At 54.7% G+C, this 22,753-nt stretch overlaps 1 long non-coding RNA gene across 3 annotated transcripts in view; it reads right to left on the reverse strand.

Moving 5' to 3' along the window:
• LOC136160255 (uncharacterized) overlaps nucleotides 1–17,893 on the reverse strand; it is a 38,578-nt gene extending 20,685 nt beyond the window's left edge. For all 3 annotated transcript variants that reach the window (XR_010661589.1, XR_010661590.1, XR_010661588.1), the window contains exon 1: nucleotides 17,770–17,893. This is a non-coding gene — a long non-coding RNA (uncharacterized lncRNA). The remainder of the gene's footprint in view (nucleotides 1–17,769) is intronic.
• Nucleotides 17,894–22,753: the final 4,860 nt, after the last annotated feature.

The following is a 22,753-nucleotide window of genomic DNA, read 5'->3' on the forward strand; positions in this document are numbered from 1 at the left end:
TATTTCAGAAATCGACGCTGGCCTGCCGACCGCTCTCTCAGTAAACCGCAGGGACTGAACGCCTCACTCTCTTGGACACACACTCCTAGTTTTCTTTTACTAAGGATGCTTTTCCATCTGACTTCTGGATGACGCCGGGGAAGCCCTGGACGTCACACCTGTCTCACTCCTGCCGCCATGCGGTCAGAGGCGGGCATGACACCTACTTGAACAGGACCAGACCCAAGAACTTCGCAGCAGCAGCCCCAAGAAGCCAAGTCGCTCAGGCTCTGTTCTGAGCTAAGTGCAGGACTTTGCCTCTTCTCCAGAGTGTGGCCGACCCCCTGTCCCTGAGGATACCTCAAGGCCCAGAGCTGGGCTTTCTACGTGCTTGGTTAGAGGTGGTCTCCACTACGTACAGCCCAGGCTAGTCATCGGAGACACCTGCACTCGGTTTGCAATCAGAGCTGCCAGCGCCCCATCTCGGCCTGTAGAATCAGAATCTTCGGGGTTGCGATTGTGTTTTAAGAATCCCAGGGTAAGAACCATCGTGCTGACCATGAACACTGGCTCACATCTGTTGTGCCTGCTCCTGCCTGCCCAGCACGTGTGGAATACACTAGGGTGAGAGTGGACGAGTGAGTGGTCGAATACAGTAAAGGCCTTTATAAAGCTGTTCTTTAAATTGGCATGCAATGCACATAACAAAATCAGCATTTTAAAGAGAGCAATTTGGCGGTATTTAGCACACTCACAATGTTAGGCATCCACCACTTTTACGTGGCCGCTCCAAAACATTTCCGTCACCCCCAAAGGAGACCCCCATCATTCCAGGCACTGCCCATTGCACCCCCCACCCCCCACGCCCCGCAGCCCCGGGCACCCAGTCATCTTCCGTCTGTCTCTGGGATTCGCCTGTTTTGGACGTTTCTGAGAGATGGAATCATACACCGAGTGTCCCTCCACGGGGCTTCTCTCACCGAGCGCCGTGTTTCCGAGGCTCGCAGGCCCCGCAGCTGCGTCAGCTTTGTGTGGCGGAGGCGTGATCCGCTCTGCGGGTGGGCCTCCTGAGTCTACTGGTCCGTCGGTGACTGCGGGCGCTTTGCACGCAGACTGCTTCTTCACAGTCGGCTGACGGAGGACTCGCCGCCCATTCCGCACTCTGCACAATGGACTTAGGGGTGCACCCGAGGGGCCCTGAGCCGCACCTCCCCGCGACACTGTGCCTTCAAGATTCGTGGGTCTGTCTCGTCGTCCGTACAGGGTCCCCTGTGCCGACTCTCAGGTTCCTCGCTGGCTCTCTGCAGCCCCTGTCCGGGTCGTCTCCACGCCGACTCCCGAGGCGCTGCTCTGGCCGCGCTCCTGTTGGCTGTCCTCTCATTCCCGTGGGGGGCATGACGGGTGGGGCGGCCCTGGGCCGCGTGATCGGGTACTGCGCCCACGGGCACCCCCCTTCCTCGAGACTCACGGGGAACAGGTGCAGGTCAGCGCAGATGGGAACTCTCGTTGTAGTTGCAGAAGTCGCGGCCGAGGTCATGGGGTGCCCTCGGAGCACCACTTTCACCTCTGGCTCCCTCCTGCCACCTGTCGGCGTGGCCACCCACCAGCATGGTGCCTTTGCCGAGGTGACCCCACCTCGGCAGTGTTTTGGAGGGCAGTGTCACCAGCCCCGAACCCCCACAGCCCTGCGGGCCGGGGGCCTTGACTCTGCCCACTGTCCTCAGCCCCGCGTAGCTGCAGGAGGCACCAGAGCCAACAGCAAGCGGGACGATCCACAGGGAGCCCGGGCGAGGGGCAGAGGCAGCCCAGGTCTCAGTGCTGGGGTCTCCCGTGGGTGAGCCAGCCAGGCGGGGTAGGAATGAGACGGAGGGACCGGATGCTTGGGGGCCCACCAGAGACCCCAGGGTGGAGCCCCGAGTCCTCAGGGAGACACTGGTGTCCCCGTGAGCCTGGGGTCCCTTCAGTCTGCGGGGGCACCGACTTGACCGTGTTTGTTGTCAGGCCCTGACCTTCAGAGGTCAGCTGGCGCTTCTGCTGCGTCTAATTTGCCTCCTCGGAAACCCTCCTTTTCCCTCTGACTCTTTATGTTTCAGTCTGTAATTTCTTTCTTTAGAATCACCTTCTCCAAATTAAGTCACCCAAATTCCCGAGTAAGCTGAAAAGCCATTTTTCTTGCAAATCTTATATGAAGATAATTTAATATAAGGAATAAACCAATAAACTAAAGACCATATATTACAGCAATAGCACAGTGAAAATCAAGCCACTGTAAGAGACAAATGAACAGTATTTTAGCCAAGGGAGAAAGAAAACGAAGTAGAAACAAGATGCAAGTTATACTCTGTGCATAAATAACTTTAAAGGGAAATAGTAAAGATGACTTCTATAACTTTAATGTATTTGGGGAGACATTATTTAATTGCAGTAAAATAAGAGGTGCTAAGTCTAGCTGAGGTTTTGCAGGATCAGGATTATATGAGTTTCCTGAGAAGACAGGAGGGGGAGTATTGATTTATAGGATATTTAAGATTCTGGAAGTGAAAGTGAAAAGCGTGAGTCGCTTCAGTCGCATCCAACTCTGTGCGACCCCATGGACTCAGCCCGCCAGGCTCCTCTGTCCATGGGCTTCTCCAGGCAAGAATAATGGAGTGGGTTGCCATTTCCTCCTCCAGGGGATCTTCCTGACTCAGGGACTGAACCCAGATCTCCTGCATTGCAGGTGGATTCTTCAGTATCTGAGCCTCCAGAGAGATACACAAAATTTCTCTCCATTTGAGTGCCACTGACTTCAGCTGGGCAAATATCCTAGCTCTGAGAGGTGGTCAATAGTCTTTAAAACTCCTTTCAAAATCTCATCAAACACAGAATTTAGCAATAAAAAACAGCACAATAATTGTGGCATAGCAACTTGGATGAATCTCCAGAGGATTAAACTTGAGTGCAAGAAGAGCCAATCCCCAAAGGTTACACATTGCATGAGTCCATTTACAGAACATTCTTGAAGTGGAAAATTACGGAGATGGGGAGCAGGTGAGCGGTTACCAGGTGTTAGGGATGGTGGGAGGGAGGTGGGCGTGGCTGTAAGAGGGGGTCCCCGTGGGGCTGTGACTGTGGTGGTGATACTGGGGCCTGCACATCGGGCAAAACCCACGGGTCTAAACTTGCACACGCCAGGAACACGTGAGGAGACACAGCCAGGGAACCCAGCCCTCGTGGGCACCTGTGTGGGTCAGCTGTCCCGGGTGGGACGGGGGTGAGACGCATCCCAGGTTCCACCCCTAGTGCACACGGCGGGGTCCCGAGGACACCGCTGTCCCTCGTGTGGCAGGAGACAAGCAGTGCTCCTCACGTGGGGGGTGCGCTGAGTGCAACATTCCAGGTTTAAATTCCATTTTTAAACCTGTTTGTTTGGCTGCGCTGGGCCCTTGTTGCGGCACGCGAGATCTCTGTTGCTCCATGCAGGCCTCCTGCTGCAGCGAGCGCATGGACTCGCATGGACTCCATGGTGGGGCGGGTCGGCTTAGTTGCTCTGTGGCACCTGGGATCACGGATCCCCCGACAGGGATCAAACCCGTATCTCCTGCACTGCAAAGCGGATTCTGAACCACTGGACCACTGGGGAAGTCCTTGCATATTCTGCCAATCCCCCATCTCCCAGTTAACACCACGGTGTGAACACTGCTCCGTGGCCAAGCTAGGAAGAACGTATCTAATTCATGGTGTCGTGGATGTGGCTGCACCCAGCCACCCCCGCCGCCTGGCCGTCCGGGTTTCTGCCACTTGATTTCAGAACCAGGCACTCCTGAGGGCATCACCAGAGTAAGTGCCGCTCAGAGACCTCCTTTTCTAAGCAGCACGGGGTTAGGAAGGAAAATTGCCCATGGCACCTGCTTGCTTCCCAAGCACAGGACTGAACTCGCCATGAGTCAGCTGGACCCCTCCTGCCGCTGGGCTCGGCTTGATGCAGTGAAGCTGGGGGTCTGCAGGGGGAGGAAGGCCTTGCATCTGAACTGCACCTGCTTTGGAAAGGTATTTCTTCACCGTCTCGGCGTGTGTCTCACCCAATGCCTCAGAGTCTGCCCAAGACTCTGTGCTGCTTCCAACTGTCAGGAGAGGCCATGGGCCCCACGGTGGGCCACACCAGCCCACACCCTCCCACCTGCACCCCAAGGACGCGGACCAAGCACGTCATGGTGTGGGGGGACGTGGGGGAGGGCAGGACGGAGACCATTTTTACCTCAGAGATATGCTACTTTGGGTAAAAATACGGGAGAAGATGCCTTCAGTTCAGTCTAGGAAGGCACAGAATAAAGTTTAATTTACAGAAGGTTAGCAAGACTCCTACTTCTTCCTCTTCTGTGCAAAAGAAGTGTGTTAGACTGTTTGCCAGGGATGCTTCTGGTCCTGGGGGCCTGGACTGGTCTTCTGACCCCTCACCTGTCCATGGGGAGGAGTGGCCCGCTGGCTGGCTGTTCTCTGTGATCCAGGAGGAACACCAAACATCCTGCTCCCAAATCCGAGAGGCAAGAAGTTAGTGGGTAGAATGCATGAAATGTGAGTTTTCCCCAGAGTGGCTGTACCCCCATCCTGTTGCCCATGGGGGCGAGCCTCTGAGACATCAACCCTGCCGGTCTCTGCCGCGTTCCACATCTCTGCCTGCACATCAGGCTGAGCACACAGACTTATCAACTTTATTTCTGTCCAGCTAAAATGTGGTTTCTTGAAATATTATCATTTTTAAGTGCAGAAAATGATATGCATATAAGATAGGAGTCTCCTCTGCCTGTAAAACTGTTCTGGGTACCAGAGGGAATAAAACATACCTGTAGTTCTAGGTGTTCAACAAAATCACCATGACTCCCAAACACTCTGATATTCACCGGAGACTGGCTGCCTGCTCTGCGTGCCTGCCCTGAGTAGCTTTCCTGCAGTGATGCAGAGGGTGAGCCTTTTGGGAGGACGGCTTCTTCCATGACCGTCAGAAGTGCATCTCACAGTGGGGTCAACCTGAGTCCCAGACAAAGTTGGGAAGGTTGCCTCCAGTGGTCCTGCCCCTTGGGCATCAGTAACTGAATAGCCAGCTGCTAGAATTCTCGATCTTCCTCCTGAAAGCTGCCCCTTTCCGTTCTTAATTGTCTTAGTCAATGGCAGCCCATTTCCCCACCTGCTCTGGCCAATACCCCGGAGACATCGATGCCTCGATTTTCCCCACCAACCTCCAATTCTATCCATCAGCATGTCCTACTGACAATATTCCAGACCTGCTGGCCACTCTCCATCTCTGTCACCATGGTAACACCCTAGCCCAGGCCACCATCCTCTCTCCCAAGCCGTCTAACTAGACCTCCTGCTGTACTTAGTAAACCAGAAAGAAGAGCATGTCACTCGCCTGTTTAAAACTTTCTAGTGATTTTACATCAGTCTGGGTCTAAGCAAACAGATTCAACGTGTGAATAACCAAGGGATTTAAAGTAGGGAGTTGATTACACAGAGGTGAGGCAACCTAGAGGCAATGTTGCTAACATCACCGGAATCCAATGCCGCTTCTACACCAGCGGGACGAGGGCGGGGACACTGCGGTCAATGCAAACTCCCTGCTGTGGCCACATCAGCCTGGGGACGGGGAGCAGTGCCCGGCGTGCTGGCACTCGGTATATGGTCTATGGGATGGACGGACGAGGGAGGGAAATGGGCCTTCCCACTGGGCACCCCCTTCCAGACTTCTGCATCCATTCTGGAGGCACCAGCAGCAGCACTGGCTGCCCCGCCAGGACCTCTGCCCAGTAAAGTGCAGCCTCCACGTCAGAGCCTGGCCTCCCATGTCAGACGCGCTCTGACTCCGCATCCCTGTCAGCAGGGGGACCCTAACACGACAGCTGCCTGGTAGGGGGAGTGAGGGGCCCCAAGGGGCACAGTCTCAGGGCTGTGCAGCAGGGGTGGAGGAGGGGCGCCTCCCCAGAGGACAACTCAGCCTGCAATGCTCTGGGGACAGTGCCTTAGAGCTGGGTGGCGTGTTTCCGAGCCTGGCCATGGGGTGGCGCTGCTCGCTAGCCATTGGCCTGGGTGGCTCTGCTCCACCTGGATGCAGGCCCTCCTCTGCCAAGGGCGGCTCTGCCCAGGGCGGTCAGCACAGACTTTCACACTTACAGTGCACACTGCCATGGGTTGCCCACAGAAGGGGGAATTCTTCCAGGAGCTGGACAGGAGATCCTCTGGAAGTCTTTGCTGATATGGATTTTGGAAACTTGGAGAAGGGTGAGACCAGGACTTCCTGGACCAGGTTCCAGACACGGCTCCCTGTGGAGGATGACAGTCCAACACCTGGACGGCCAGCTCCCCACACCTCCTGCCAAGCCTGCAGACACAGGGTCGGCGCGCCCTAACTCTGGAGCTCAGGGGTTCAGCCTGAGTACCCAGTCTTTATGTTAACTACATTGTGGGATGGAATCTGAATGTGGAACTGCTGACACATGTGTAGTAACTATTCCTTCCATTAAACATCCACTCACTGCTTCTCCCAAGCTTCCAGTCCCTCACCCCCACCAGCCTCCACGAGCCTCAGCAGCGTGACTGGTTGGTGCCGGGGCTGAGCGCTGGCCCGAGGAGTCTGGTCCAGAAGTGTTGGAGTCAGAACCCCACGTGGGGGTCAGAGCGGGGGCAGCCCTGAGGCTGGTCCTCCAATGGCCCGGTGGACCCAGAGGTCCCGTCCCCAGAGGGAACTGTCTGCCTGCCTGCCACCCCACCCCTCCCACTGCAGGCTGGCCCTCCTGCTTGTCACCAAGCTGTGGCCCGCCTTGTTCTGAGGCGGCCTCTCCTGGGCTGTCTGTGTGTGCGCACGTGCATGTGTCTCGGGCTCAACTGCTCTGCAACGGGGGGTACCCTTAGCTCTCTGACCAGGGACTGAGCCTGCAGTGCGTCCCCTGCACCGGAAGGCGGATTCCTAACCACTGGACCACCAGAGAAGTTTGGGATCCCTTTCCTAAAATGCTAAGTTTCATGTGATCAGAAACATGGTTCTAATCCTCAAGCCAACAGGAAGCTGTCCAATGAACTATTAGAGGAGCTGCTCTCAGATCCCTGGTGAAAAACACAGGGAAGGCCTCATGTCTTGCAAAGAAGAGCAGAGACACTTTAAAGAAAGGGCTAAAATTCCTGCGCACTGAGACTCCTTTCATGATGTGGCAGCCCTATGTGGCCAATAGATTGCTTCGTCTGACAAGTCAGATCTGCAGCCAGTTCGGATGGAGCTAGAAACCCTGAACTTTCTTAAACAAACCTCAGCAGCAGAGAAAGGCTGTCTACTGGCCTGAGTCAGACACCTGGCTGCCTGCGGGCAGGAGGCTTCGGCAGCCCCGGGTTCCTCGGCCTGGGGCGGGCTTCCTGAGGGCGAGAAATGCTCGCTGGTAACATGGCCTGTAAGCCCAGCTCCGGCAGGAAATCCTTGGGATGAGGATTACAGGTCCCACAAATATTTATGGAGCAACAGCAGCTTCTTAGGCGGTGTGCACAGGACATCTGCCACCGAGGCCAAAACACAGTCTGGATGTTTCCATGCGTCGACTCAAACAATGTGCTGCTTTTTTACAAAGTGAAATCGTAGTTTCCAAGTGAAGTTTTGGTCAAGGGGCTTACTTCCTTCTAAATTCCTCATCCACCGAAACTGCCTGCCTCCAAGTTCTCAGAAGCAGCTCCCACCCCCGGATTCTGACCCCCTTGCTGTCTCCTACCAGGAGACCACCTCAGTGTCCCCCCACCCTGTCCTGGGGAGGATGCGGGGTGTCCACACCGGCTCCTCCGCGGCCTGCAGCCCTGGGCAGGCAGGCGTCTGGCTGGCGGTTTGCCCGCTTGCCCCAGAGTCCCTGTGAGGAGCCTGGCCCGCCTCCTGTTGTTTTGGGTTGTTGTCTCCACAGCGTTACCGTACATATGGCACGTGGAAGCAATTAAAGTGGAGCTGCAGAGCGGCCAGGCCCCCAGGGCTGTGAGCTGCCAGGCTCCCTGCCCAGGGAGGCGCCCACGCTCTCCGGAGTCGGTCTGTGTTGTTACTTTTCAAGGCTGAATTTCAACATCAGCCGGCAAAATAACAGAAGCGCTTCTGTGCGAAGATGAAGCAGATTTGCAGCTGCTACTGGCAGAGGCTACGTTTGCCACGGCTCGTCGGGAAACTGCCATGGACCATGGGCCGTCCCGTCTGTGGGTGTGTCTGTACGGCTGCCAAAGCCACGCACGGGAGACCTCGGGGCACAAAGGTCACGAAGCCGTGTGCCTCAGCCTGTCCGCCCGTGTGTCACTGGAGCAGACGCCGCGTGGCACGCGGACTCCACTGGCACTTGCAGCAGCTGACGTGCCGCCCGCCACCAGGACAGGAGTGCAGGCGTGGCTGCCAGGCGGGCTCTGGGGCCAGAAGGTAACAAGTTCTGGTCTCCTTTGCCCCCAGATGATGCGTGTGTATGATCAGTCACATCTGACTTTGTGTGACCCCATGGACTACAACCTGCCAGGCTCTGTCCATGGGATTCTCCAGACAAGAATACTGGAGAGGGCAGCCATTCTCTTCTCCAAGGGATCTTCCCAACCCAGGGACTGAACCTGGGTCTCCTGCATTGGCAGGCGGGTTCCTTTCCACTGAGCCACCAGGGGAGTTCCCCCAAATCATGCAAAACAGAACAGGGATCCCTAGTTTTCTTTCTCTCAGCCCTGACAAGAAAAGACCCAAACTTCCTAAGTGTGAGTTTGTGGAAAGAGGCGGGGGACAGTTTACATCATCACTTATCAAAGTCGAATGGCCTCCATTAACTGACAGTCGACTCGATAGGCTCCCGCATATGGTTAATTAACATGTGACATTTAACCCGGACATACTTGTGCAGAAGGGGTTACACCCCAGGAAGGAGCCAGAGTCTACCCGACCGAAAGCAGGCAGCAATTCATTCTGAGTGTGAACGCACATTCTTCACCCTCACGGGGGTGGAGGGGCCATGAGCCTGAGTATGTGAGTTATGGCAGCAAACAGCAGAGGCACAGAAAAGAATGCCAATTTCAGGCCTTAGCGACGCCTACCAACTCTTTACGGCGGTACGGAATGGAGGGGAGACAGCAGGGGATGAAACTTCAATAGTGATTTAGGCTGACTGAACGATGACACATTCACTTCAATATTCAGGACTAGTCAAGTAGTTTGCTCTGAACTTCCAAATAACACTTCACTTTACTTCCAAACTGAAGTAAATGGCATCAGGCTGGCCAGAGGCTGAGTAGGGGGTAGTAGTCTCACCCAGAGCAGGGGCTCTGCTGTTCTGCGTCTCACCCCTGCCTTCGTGGCAAGGACGGTTGGACAAATGGTCTGGAGACAACACATGCGTGTTTCACTCCCAACCTGGCCGCCACTGGGTCGTGTATGTGTGTCTGAAAGAGAGAAACATCCTGGCTGGGCAAGTCAGAGGACCATGAGTCTCCTTGTAACTCTGCTGCGAAGACAGAAGCTGCTTGCAGGCAGGGAGCAAGCTGTTTCTCTGGGCGGTGTGATGAGCTCGGGGTTTATTTCTACAGGTCAGAAGTAGCCAGGGCTCTCATGAATTCCGAGGTAGCGCCGGGCTCAGCTGGGCTGTGCAGGAGCCCCAAGGTTCTGGCCCCCCTGGCCTGTGCTCACTGGAAGAGATGATTTGCAGCATCAATTAAAGGACAGCATGGAAGCAGAGGTACTCAGCTCTGCACTCTGATTTAAGGAGATAAGGTGGTCTCTGGGAGGAAAGACAGTAACTTTACCTTAAATATGCCCACACACACAGGTAGAAAACAAATGTATGGACACTAAGGGGGGGAAAGAGCAGGGTGGGATGAACTGGGAGACTGGGATTCAGGGATATACACTATTGATAGAATCTGTCTCCAAGACAGGAGACAAAGGAGACATGGATTTGATCCCTGGGTCGGGAAGATCCCCATGGAGGAGGGTTTAACAACCCACTCCAGTATTCTTGCCAGGAAGATCCCATGGACAGAGGATCTTGGTGGGCCATAGTCCATAGGGTCGCAAAGAGTGGGCAACGACTGAGCCACTGAACACAGCTCACATAAGACAGACAACTAATGAGAAGCTACGTACAGCACAGGGCGCCCTCGCCAGTGCTCTGTGATGACCTGCGCGGGGAATAACCTGACAAAAGAGTGGATTTGAGTGTCTGCACCACAGACTCACTTTGCCGTATGCCTGAAACTAACGCAGCATTAATCAACTTCGCTCCACAAAAATTAATAAAAATTACGTGCCCAGAGATTTCACTGAGTACTTGGAAGAGAATCTGGGTATTCATAGCACCAGTGGACCCAGGGTTCAAGGGTGGCACATTAAAAAAGCCCGAACCCTTGAATGGGGACGTTTTCAGTGTTTTTCTCCAGTGAACCCAGCTCCGTCACAGACCCCCGGCAGCAGCGCTCCCGGGCCACCTCCACTGCAGCAACCGCATGCTCAGCTCGCCTGTCCCGCCATCAACTACAACTGTCTTATGTTTCTCTAAACCAACTTTTTTTAGCTTAATTTAAATTGAGACTAGATATCACTGCCACAGGGGCAGCAGAGGATGAGACAGTTCCATGGAATCGCCAACTCAATGGATGTGAATCTGAGCAAACGCTGGGGGACAAACATGGCATGCTGCAGTCCGTGGAGTCCCAGAGAATCGGACACGGCAGCGACTGAACGGCAACAAATCACTAAATAAAATTACACTTCAGACTTTGAGGAGTTCTCCACTTCTAACACACATGCATTAACAAAGTAAAATTAATCAGAATCTTCATCCTCCTTTTGACTGAGCCAGGACCCAAAACTGCATGCCCTGAGATGAGGTGTCTGTGTTACCTGTTACCATCACCCAGAATCTGTTTTCATCTTGTGTTTAAACCCCTCACGAGCCCTTTTATGATTATATGTTGTGCAGTCAATGCAGTTTATTGAGGTTTACTCATGTTTGCCTTTTTAAAGAAATCCCACTGGGGCATCTTGCATGTCATTCTTCCTCCTGGATTTTCCTTATTTCCTTAGTAGTTCTTTCAGCCAGGGTCTGTGTGAACACGTCTTTCTGGCGTTATTTCACCTACGATGACTTAGGAGTGAACAGTCCTGCACGGAAGTGCACATTCTCCCAGCAACGTGAAGGTGTCGTTCCACTGTAGCGTGGACTCCGTCCTGCAGCTGTGAGGGTGTCGTCCCACTGCAGCGTGGACTCCGTCCTGCAGTTGTGAAGGTGTCGTTCCACTGTACCGTGGACTCCATCCTGCAGATGAGAAGCCTGCCACCTACACCACTCGTCTGCAGTGGTGGTTTCCCTTGCTCACCCCTCCTAAGATCATCCCTCTGCCTTTGGTAACTGTGATTTCGCAGTAGAGATTGGGATACGGATTTCTTTTTAAGTATCCTGCTTGGGACTTAAGTCTTCTGAATCCATGAAGGTATTTCTTTCATCACTTCTGTGAAATCCGCAGGCACTCCCTCTGTTCCACCTCCCCACCCTCTCCTGGGAGGCCTGCTGGGTGGGTGGGGGTCTCCTAGGTGGTCTCATTCTTTCGTCTTCTTCATGTGATCCTGTCACCAGCCTCCTGGTCCCTCTGCCCTCCTCCTGCCCCCCTGGTCTCCATTTGGGTTCCATGCACAGAAATCACTGGAACTTCATTTCTACTCCCAGTCCCTTCTGTTCCTTTATTGCTCTCAGAACACCTCACTAATCACAGAGGTGCAGTAAACACTTGGTGATCTGACTGAGTTTTCAGAAACATCAGGAACAAACACCCAGAATTCTGGGGAAAAAAAGGTTTCCCCTGGGAACCTCATAAAACAAACAGTCACATTTATAGACTTTCTCTTAGACGTCCTGTATTTTCCTGGCAGGAGCCCCATCTCGTTCAGGCTGGCCTCATTTATTTTGGTCCCACACACATGAGTCAGCGCTTATTTTGATAAGTGCACTAATGCTCCCACACTCTGACAGGCGCGTCATCACCCCGGCTCCCTAGTGGTCACCAGCGTCCACCACCTCCTGCGAGGTAGACCCCGCTGCCCACGGGCTCGGGTCTGTTCTCTGTGATCAGTTCTCCAGCAGTTGAGCCTCTCAGGATGGTTCCCTCCAGAGAGAGAAAGCTTCACGTGGAGTGTGTGAACACCCTTCCTAAAGCCCACGCTCCCCTCTAAGCAGGACGACAAGGCTATCCTTGGCCTCTGCAGGTGTCCGGGGAGGGACCCCGGCTTTCAGCTTCCGCACCAGCCGGCAGGCCCCTCCTGTCTGGCCTTGTCTGCGGCCAGAGGGGGGCTTCTGTCCCAGAGTGTGGGAACGTGCCCAGAGCTGGGAGAAGCTGCTCTACATAGCGCTCCCAGGAAGCCCCCACCTTCACTGGGTTTGGATTTCCCTGAGTCTGGACACCTCTCACGTCCAGATGGTCTAATTAGGCAACACGCTGGCTTTCAAAGCACTGGGAGCTTCAGCTCTGAGCTTCCCAGCCCTTCGTCCTGAAGATTCCAGTCAGAAAAGAGGGCGGCCAGTGGAGGGCAGGTCAAGGACTGAGCACGAAACCTCAGGATCCAGACAGAAGTCCATTTGTCCCTGGGCTTCCCCCTCCAAAGGCAATGACCCCAGAGTGTTCCTGGGATAACACTGAGGGTGGGGAGGTCAGGGGAGGGGAGTGGGAATCCTTGCTGGCTGGCCGGATGCCAGAATGAAACCCAAACACCTGGGCACCAGATGTGCCTTGGGCTTGAGTCCCACTGTTGACCAGCAGCTGCACTTTCCTCCCAGAGCTGAGCCACCCAGACGCTGAGGACGGGCGTCCGAAGCCAGCACCTTCCTGCCGTCCCCCTTCTCTCCCACCTCCAGGCTGCGGCTCCCGGCTCGCCTGTGGACCACGGTGGACTTCAGCCTGGACGCCCAACACCGGAGCTTGGTGCTCATTTCGCTGACTCACCTCTTGTATCTGTGAAATCTCACTGGAGGGGACGCACTGCTGAGTCTACTAGGACGGTGGTCCACACCACGGGCATGTAGAGGTCAGGTGAGAAGCGACAGGCGGGCCACGCTGCCCTAACCAACGGCCGTTTCTGAAAAGTCAGGAGCGCCATGGTAGCGTCCGCTGCGCTAGAGTTCCGGCCAGGGTGACACAGAAGCTGAAGGCCACCTCAGATCTGCTCTGGCTCGGGGAGCGGCTGGCTCCATGCGAGCGGGGGAGGTTCTTCCTTCCCTCCTGGCGGGGTCTGTGCCTGGCTGTCTCCCTCTTGGGGTAACAGGTTTGGAGGAAAGGCAGGCTGAGTTCATGCCTGCTCTTCCGCCTTTGCTAGCTCCGGGCACGTCCTCTAATCTCTATTTGTGAGGATGACAGACGGCAACCCAGTCTTTCCAGGGCCCAGAGCATTGGGAAAGCAGGGTCCAGCACACTCCCTCGCCTGTCCTCACCTCTAGGGTCCCCGTGGCCTGTCCCCTTGCAGGGGTTTTCTCTCTGGTTGAAGTGTTGGAAGATTTTAACATACTTCAGTTTAAAATGAGCAAGTTTAGGGTGGAAAATGGATGTGGCTGACAGTAATAGTCATACTCTGCCAGAAAACATCACAGCGGCCTGACGCCCCTTCTGGGACGTGCATGTCAGGAAAATGGAGGCACGTGACGACCCACAAGGAATCTCCCAACTCCTTCCCCAAAGGTGCTCCACAGCGAGCAGTCCCGCCAAGGCAGGTGGCTGTTCCCAGCATCCTCCTGCACATCGCGTCTATGGCCCATCCCCGGGACGGGGAGGAGGAGACCCACTGTGTAAAAGTGAGAGAGCAGGAAACACAGAGGGCGACCAACCGGTGAGCACTCCTCTCCCAGGCCTGCACCCGCAGGACTGGAGATGAGGCCTCAAACACACACGCCCACACGTGTTCACAGCAGCCATGCAAAGACAGTCAAACGTGGAAAGCAATGTCCACAACAGGTGACGGAAAAACGGGCTGACTATACACACCCTGGATGGTGACTCGGCCAGAAAAAGGAGTGAAGCTCTAACACATACACAGCCATGAACCCTGAAAACACGATGCTCCGTGAAAGCAGCCAAAAACACAAGGCCCCACGGTGAGCGATTCCATTTATGTGAAACGGCCAGAACAGGCAAATCCACAGAGGCAGAAAGATCAGTGGCCGCCAGGGATTGGGAGACGGGGAATCGAGAGTGACCACTGTGACCACTAACGGGTCTGGGGTTTCCTTGGGGACAAGGAAAGAGGTCTGGGTAGAGGTGGTGGTTGCAGGATATTGTGATGGTATTAACGATGTTCACTTTAAGATGGTGAATTTCATATTATATAAATTTCACCTCGAGAAAGCCACTTCAGGGACTTCCCTGGTGGCCAGTGGTTAAAACTGCAAACTTTCAATGCAGGGCGCATGAGTTTGATCCCTGGTCAGGGAACTAAGATCCTACATGCCAAGTATCAAGGCCAAAAACAAACAAACAAACAAAAAACAAAGAAACCACTTCATAGAATTATGCATCTACTCCAAAGACAAAACAATTCCCCCACTACGTGAAAGAGCAGATCTGTGTGTCTCTCTGTGAGAATCACCTCAGACAGAACAAAGCAGAACTTTGCCTGAATCCCCCCAGATGAAGACAACCCACCTGGCAAGCTACCTGTCGACTGTAAACTTCTTCCTGGTCTTAACCAGCGAGATCTCTCTTGCTGAACTGCTCTTTTTCTGATTTTGCTTGTTTCACATTTGAAATAACTTGGGATCAGCTCTAATATTTTTTGCTTTAGAAAAGTAGTAAAAATTAATTAATCTACAACTGTACTGATAGCAAAAGTTAATAGAAATTTTAATAAAAATACCACCTCAATAAGCTTCCCTATTGTTCTAATAAATGAAATAGTAGTTTAGAACTGTAGATAAAAAAATTAATAAAACAGTGGAGACTCGGGACCACAAAGCTCAAATAACGGGACGCAGCCTCTGCTCAGCCCCTGCAGCCGGAGCGCTGAGGGGCGCCCTCCGCGTGCAGCTCTCGTTTCATGCTGCGTATTGGAAATGTTCCCCAATGTTTAACGAATGTGCCTTGTCTGGGGGCTTATTTTGAATTATTCAGAGACGTTTACCCAAGACCAAAGAGGCTTGGTGACAACTTTAGCAGCCGAGGATCCAGACAGTGGTGATACATTCACAGAGAAAGTAGGTAAGGAGAGTTTTTTAGGAAAACCCAGACTCTCAACCAGGAGCATAGGGAGAGCTGGGCTTTAAATGCCGGGGAGGCCAAGTCTCCGGGTGGTTTCCTAGGAGGAAGGAAAGGGTGTTTGTCTGACCGGGTTTTCTTTCCAGCACTGTGACCGGAACTTAAGGATGGAGGAAACCACTGACCCCAGGCAAACAAAAACAGGCCTCGTTTTCCGGGGCAGGGGCCTCTGGGTGCAAAATCAAACGGGAATGTTTCAACTCGGGTGGAACATTTTAAAAGGTGAGGGAGGAGTGGAAATGAAAGTTGTAGAAGAGGAAAACCTTTTGTTAGTTGGCTTTAACGGAGACAGCTTTCTTTGCTAAATGCCAGCACCAGAACTTACGTGAATTTAAATGTTTAAACATAGGGGTGTTCGCTGTGCTGAGCGCAGAGAGAGAGGAGGCAAAGCGTGACCTCAAGGCCCATGAAGAAGCAGAGGGCAGAAACCAAGCCTTCCCGAGGGAACGTCCACACCTGCAGGACTGCCCCCAGCCCGCCCAGCGCCCCCCAGGAGGGTGAGTGGGGCCCTCCTCTGCAGCAGAGGTGTTGCTGAAACGGGATCCCTGGGCCCCTCCTGGGCCACCTTTACTCCGTCCCCAGAGCGGGGGGCCAGAGAACCAGAAGGGCTTCTTTGGAAATAACCACATTCGAAGGAACACAGAAAGCCATAAGAAAGCCTCTACGGGCTTCCGTACATGCACAAACTCTGAGACCCCAAGCCTAGAGGCCAGCCCTCCTGGAGGAAACCTGAGAAATCTTTTTAAAATTATGGAAAATTTCAACTATGAACGAAAGTGGAGAGACTTAATAGCATGAATCCCCATGTACCCACCACAAGTGCATTCTCTCTCCTCTCTCCTCTTTTTTCCCTCTATTGCAGGGAAAATATACAAAGCATAGAATTTACCATTTTAGTATTTTTCAGTGTGCAGTTCAGGAGCATTAAGCATATTCATGCTGTTATGCAGCCATCACTACCATCATCTCCAGAACCTTCTCATCTTCCCCGACTGAGACTCTGTCCCCGTTTAACACCGAGCCCCCCTCCCCCAGCCACCGCCCCCACCCCCTACATCCTGTCTCCACGACCCTGACTCCTCTGGGGACCTCACAGAAGTGGGGGTCACACAGTGTCTGTCCTTCTGTGTCTGGCTGATCTGAGTATCATATTCTCAAGCGTCATCAACCCCTCCACTGTTTTTAGGCTCAAGGAACCCTGAATCCCAGAAAAACACAATCCTCAGTTCAAGCTGCAACCGCCTTTCATTTAGAACAATGACAACACTTTCCCAAACTCTCTCCCAGTATAAGTCCACCCAGTCCTCACGGCCAGCTCACTCTGCAGCAGAGCTGGGCACGTGGGGCTCAGGGAGGCCCAGGGGCTCCTCCCGCATCGCTCATGCAGCGGTGGCTGGACGCGGAGGGCTCCTGCCTGGGTTCCTGGGCAGGCTCTGTCCCAGGGCCCTTGTTGCCTCCCACGGAAGGACGGTTTCACTTCTGCAGAATCCGTCATTAGGTCATCTAGTCTAGGACTTTCCCACACGGAGGACAGCGGGCTCCTGGGGCCTGCAAGATGACCACGGGGGCACACAAACAGGCAGTCTTTAATAACCCTCACTTATCTCAACCGTCACTTATCTCTGTATGAGAGAAAGCAGCGGGCATGCTGAACTTGGGATTTCACAGACTTGGTCGAGGATGAGGCTGAATTAAAAAGCAATTCTGGGGAACTCACCTGCGGGCTAGCTGTTAGGACTGACCACTTCTACTGCCAAGGACCCGGGTTCAAAGCCTGGTGAGGGAACTAGATTCTACATGTTGCAACTAAGAGTTCATATGCCATGACTAAAAATCCCATATGCCACTACTAAGACCTGGGGCAGTCAAATAAAAATACTTTTTAAAAAAGCAATTCTGGGATATTCCCTGGTGGTCCGACAGTTAGGACCTGGGTTCAATCCCTGGTTGGGGAACTGAGATCCTGCAAGCTTCAAGGTGCAGCTAAAAAAGTTAATTAATTTAAAAAAAAAGCAATTCTACTTCAAGTACATTTAAAGAGAAACAGAAAAATACACCGTGGTGTGTGGATACACTACAGAAGACTTCAGTAACTGACATTTGGGAGTTACTGACTCCAGAGGGCCGCCTTCTCCGGAGAGTGAATGAAAACAAGCCCCCGCCATCCAGGACGGCCCCCCAGGAGTCCCACGCTGTCCCAAAGCAGCAGCCCCAGACAAAGCCGCCCTCTGGGGAGCAACGGGGGGGACACGCCTCACCGCGTCCACCACAGACCAGACGGAACCGCTGTCTGAGCCACAGGGGAGGGGCCTCCTCTCCAGGCGGAGACACCCGGCCGCGTCTCCCAGTCTGAGAGTTCACTAGGTCACCCTGTTACAGAAGGACCCTGCTGCCGACCGCCCCGGCTCAGAGCCAGGCGGCGCCCCGGGCCTACTTCAGCCCCTCTGAGGCCCGCAGCCCACTTTCGTACCCGGCCTTCCACCCCTCATCCCTCGACTCCCAGCGCACCCTCTCCCTCCGGCCACGAGCTCTGCACCCCACCTGCAAGCTGGGTCCAAGCTGGGTCCTGCTGGCCTCGTCCAAGAGCAGGGCGGCTGGGACAGGTCTCCGCCTGGCGCCCCGAACGCCAGGCCTGGCCAAGCGCGCCCCCAGGCCTTCCGGCGTCTCCGGGCGGCGGCCCCACCACTTCCGGTTGGCGCCCCTGGACTTCCGGTTCCTCCTCTGGGCAGTTCCTGTCTGGTCAGTTGTAGGCGTTGAGTCGCGATCATCTTCGTCTCAAGGCCTGTCGCTCGTCACCTGTCACACACAGCCTCCCCGGCTCCACAAGGCCGTTCTCGGTGACTTTGAGGGGAAGCTTCGTAATCGATGTGAAGCTCCCCATAGCTGGGGGGTGGGCGTCAGCTGGACACTCCCCACCCCCCCAAACTCGGTCAGGCCCGAGCTTTTATTCAGTTGTGTTTTTGAAAGCAAAGGCGGGCTCTTTAGTAATGAAGACGCGTTGAGAGTGGGCGCGGTTCAGCCGCTACACAGAACACACTGGACACCTGAGCCTGGACCCTGGGCCCATCTGACTGGTCAGAGGAGGAGGGGTGAGTGCTTCTGACCACACCCCCCACCCACCCCCACTTGCCCTTGTCCGTAGGTCCAACAATCAAATAGGTCATGTGTCCTGGAATCAGACTGGCCAAGGTAAAGCGTCCAGGACTTGGCCTCCTCCTGCCCCCAGAGTGGCCTGCAGGGGAGCGTGTGCCAGTCATTCCCGGGGCCAGGAAGCACAATGAGGGCCTGGAGTGAGTCTGAGGAAGGGCGCCTCTACCCCCACCAGCTTCTGGGACCAAAATCCTCTTCCCAGGGTCTCCCAGGCTCTCTCTTTGCCTGCCACTGCTGTGTCCCTGGGATGGAAGGCTTTCTTCTAAGGAGGACAACAGGGAGCCACTGAGAGCAGCCTCTTGTTCCCGCAGGGGGCCTGGGGATAAGCACAGTGGCCGTGTGGGAAGACAGGACCAGAAAGCCCACGGTGAATTGAATTGTAAACCTGGGCGTCTCTCTGTTGTCTCCGCTGCTATCTGCTAGGGCAGGGCTGAGTCCTAACTAGTGCCCATGACCCCACCGGGCATGTGGTTCCTTCTTGTGAACCTGCGGCCTCTCTGCCTGGATTACTACTCCGGCAGCTTGCGACTCACGGTGTCTGCAGCCTTTAACTTTGAGTTAATTCAGGCTGTCAAGTAGTTCTCCGTTTTCTCCTGGTGGGTGGAATAAAACTGACGTCTGACTCTCTAGCCAAGTCAGAGACCATACACTCTGCCTTTGTTTATGAATTTCTTCAGAGCCATTTAGACATTCCCCGCCCCTTGACTGCTGCCATAAATCAGAAATTTCTGGGCAGAAATGAGCTCAGACTGGGGTGGGCAGGGGGGCTGAGTAGTCAGGAGCCCGTGGACTGAGGGAGGAGGCCACCTGAGTCTGTGCTGTCCTGCAGACTTCCCGTTCTGTCGCCTCCAGTGCCTGCCTCAGTTTCTCGTGTGCAGAATAGCTGGATGGGCTCTGCTGAGAATTAATTAACAAATGTCCATTAAACGTTCGTAGGGCGAGCGCTCTGCAGCTGCTAAGTGGTATTAAATAATTACAACCTCAAATGAGGAGCTATTGTGTTGTCGATCCGATGCATGAAAATGTTGTGCTGTGTCTTTTCACAACGCCTTTATTTAACGAGAGTTGATCTTGGCAATTTGGTTTATTTTCTCAGCCCTTTTAATTTCAGACTCAGGGGTTATTAGCAGATAACTGCTCATTTCTGCTGTAAATCAAGAAAATGCTCATTAGAAACCCAATGCTGTGATTGCTAGGAGTTTGGGCTCATAAAGAATAGGATGATGACAAGATTTGGTGCTAAAAATGGGTTACATTAAAAAAAATTTTGTTGTTGTTGTTGTTCAGGGAAAACTAAATGGCCTTTTCTGAAGTGAACAACTTCTTAATTGCTTTGAAATCCAAATCATAGTTGATGAAGCTCCATGGACATTGAGGATTACACTGACCTCAGGGCTGGGGAGGATGGAGTCAGGGATGTCTGTGAGGAGCCTCTGCATGGCCACTCTGGGTGCCCAGACGGCTCCGCTGGCATTAGCATCTCACTGATGGGATGGAAAGGTGTGGTTTCCACCAGGCTGGAGCCAGCTGGCACCCACAGAAGCAGATAGAAAACAGAGGGGGCCAGAAGTGATCTTAAGACCATGTCTATAACTCACAGACGTGAGGTTGCCAGGGATGAGGGTATTGCCAGGGAAATATGGGGAGTTTGGGGCTGGCAGATGCAAACTGGTGAAACAGGATGGATTAACAACCAAGTCCGGCTGTGGAGAACAGGGAACGCTATTCAGTATCTCGTGACAGAGGATGATGGGGAAGAACACACACATGTATGTATGACTCAGTGACTGCTGCACAGTAGAAACGAACACACAACACTGTAAATTATACTTCAACAAAATAAAAAAAATCTGTAAACTGAAAAAAAAAAAAAAAGTGCTGATGTTTAAAAGAGATGTCCCAGGTGGGGACAAGCAGCCATGTTGATCCACAGAGAGAGTTTTCAGGCCTGACCCCCACATTCCTCATTTATACAGTCCTTCCCAGACTGGTAGAATTTCTTTTTGCAAAATTATCCTTGTCTAATCCATAGAGACGAAAGTGGATTAGTGGTTGCCAGGGGCTGAGGGGGGAGGGGCAGAAGATGGGGAGTGACTGCTAATGGGTATGGGATTCTTTGGGGGGCGATGACAGTGTTCTGGAATTAGTGACGATGGCTGCTCGGCTCTGTGAATTCACTGAAAACGCGGCACGGTACAGTCTAAAAGGGTGCATTTGGTGGTGTGGCAGTGACATCTCAATAAAGCTATTATTTAAGAAGTACCCTTGCCTCTCGCTGGCCTGAGTCCAGCTCCTGGACCTCTGGTCCCCAGCTACGGCGGCAGGCTCCCAGGAGGTGACTCTGCCAGTCCTGCCGGCTGCACTGGACTCTGTCTGACGACAGAGCCTTTGCTTCTGCCCAAACACTTGCAGAAGTTGTCACGTGCGGAGCACTCGAGGACCAAGGTCGGGTCAGAATTCCGAGCTGCACCTGAAGCGTAGAGGACCTGGACTTGTGCTGCATCGTGACACTGATGTGCAAAGTCCCTCCCTGTAGGAGCAAAACCAGAGTGGGCTGTGGGCTCCAGGCAACGGGGCGGAAGGAGACAAGGGGCCTTGTCTTCTTTCTGGACTCTTGACAACCACTGGACCCTCTGGAAGGAATCATGGTTACCCGGTCATTAGGTCAGCAGGGAGACGGCAGAGCTGCCCAGAACCAGGCCTCAGGTCCCCCAGCACCAGGTCTGGGGCGTGGACAGTGACAGGCCAGTCAGCAAGTTCCTGCTGAAAGGTGCCGTGGGTGCCTTGGGCAACCCTACCGTGTTCATTTTTCTTTCTTTTGCCATCCCTTTATTTTAAATGTTTAATGAATTTTAAAAAACTAGTGGTCTAGACAGACTTAGAAACAGGAACTCCTTTCTCCTAGCCTCGACATGGGATGTCTCCAGGGGACATGTCAGTGTCTTGAGGACAGGTGTGCAGAGGGCCACCACTAGGCCCTGGGAGTGGCATTGCGGGATAGAAAATGAAAGCAGGCAGGATCTGGATGTAAAACATGGGGGTCGCCAAGACCACACTGCTCATCAGTGTCCTCCTGCAGCTCCGCTCTGCCTGGGCCCATCTGCCTCCTGCTGGCAGCACAACACCCGCTGTAGAGAAAGGCGACCTTCTGATGCCCTTGGGCCACGAGCCACCTTCCTCCTGTCTCACTGGTAAAAAAGGAGCCCTGGGCCAGACAGGGGTCTCCAGAAGAGACCACGGCTGCGGATCCACCCAGGGCACAGCCCAGCCCACGGCCCAGGAGCATCCCGTAGATTCCAGCGAAAGCTCCTCGGCTCTGCGCAGCACCTCCTGGACTTAGCACCCTGCTCGGGAAGAACATCTTGCCTCCGGATTGTGCTGGGAGGTCCCGGTTAGCCGCAGGCACTGCAGCCGCACCGGAGGATTTCCCGGATCAAGTCGGCGGGGCCTGCTCTCCTTCCCCCGGCAGGACCGGAACCGGGAACCGGAGGCCGGCAGCCCCGCTCAGCAACACTTCTCTTTGTTTACCAGGCAGGCCACGCGGCGGGCCTGCTCTCTCCCCAGCCGCGCTCTCTGCCAGCTTCACGTCCAGCGAGGGACAAAGGGGCCTGCGGCGGATTAGCTGCCCGGCGGGCGGGCCCGCGGTTCCCGCGGCCGCAGCTGCTCGCCGGCCTTGCCAAGGCGGCCGTCCCGGGCCGGGCCCTGTTCACTGAGGGCGGAGCTCGGCCCGGGCAGGACGCCTCCTCTGTTTATCTGCAAGGCCGGCCCCGTTCCCGCCCCGTCGGGCCGGTCAGGCCAGGCCGGGGGCCGCGGGGTCAGCGGCGGACAATGGGCAGGCGCGCGCGCGCGTCCGCCCGACTCCGGGCCTTTGTTGCGGGAGCCTCGTGCCGATGGGTTAATGGGGCAGAAGCGATCGGTGAAGGGCGACAGAAGTGGGCTTTGAAAGAGGGTGTCAGCGCAGGGCGGCGAGACAAAGGCCAGAACACACACGGGCGGAGAGGGACAGATGGGGACGGGCGACGGAGACAATTAGGTGCCGGGCGCGGGGCGGGCGCAGCTCCATCGTTCTGCGGTTAACCAGGTCCGGCGCGCCGCCCCTTCGCCCCTGCGCCCAGGAGGGAGGGACTGGGGGACGGGAGGACGGGGGGCGGGGCGGGGTATCCCCTCCCCATAAACAGCCGCAGAGCAGGTCCTGGGCAGCCTGCCGGTCACCCCTGGTTTCCTGCCTGAAGGCCTGCAGCCAGCGTCCCCGGGCCGGCTCGCGGAACCAGCGCGAGGACCGGTCGGTCCGCGTGATGCGAGTCGGGCCCGCCAGGCGGCGCTGCTTCCCGCCCGGCCGCGGCCGGCTCTGCAGCCCGATGCTGTTTAATTAACG

The sequence above is a fragment of the Muntiacus reevesi genome, chromosome 2 (genome assembly GCF_963930625.1).
Source record: "Muntiacus reevesi chromosome 2, mMunRee1.1, whole genome shotgun sequence".
NCBI lineage: Eukaryota > Metazoa > Chordata > Mammalia > Artiodactyla > Cervidae > Muntiacus > Muntiacus reevesi.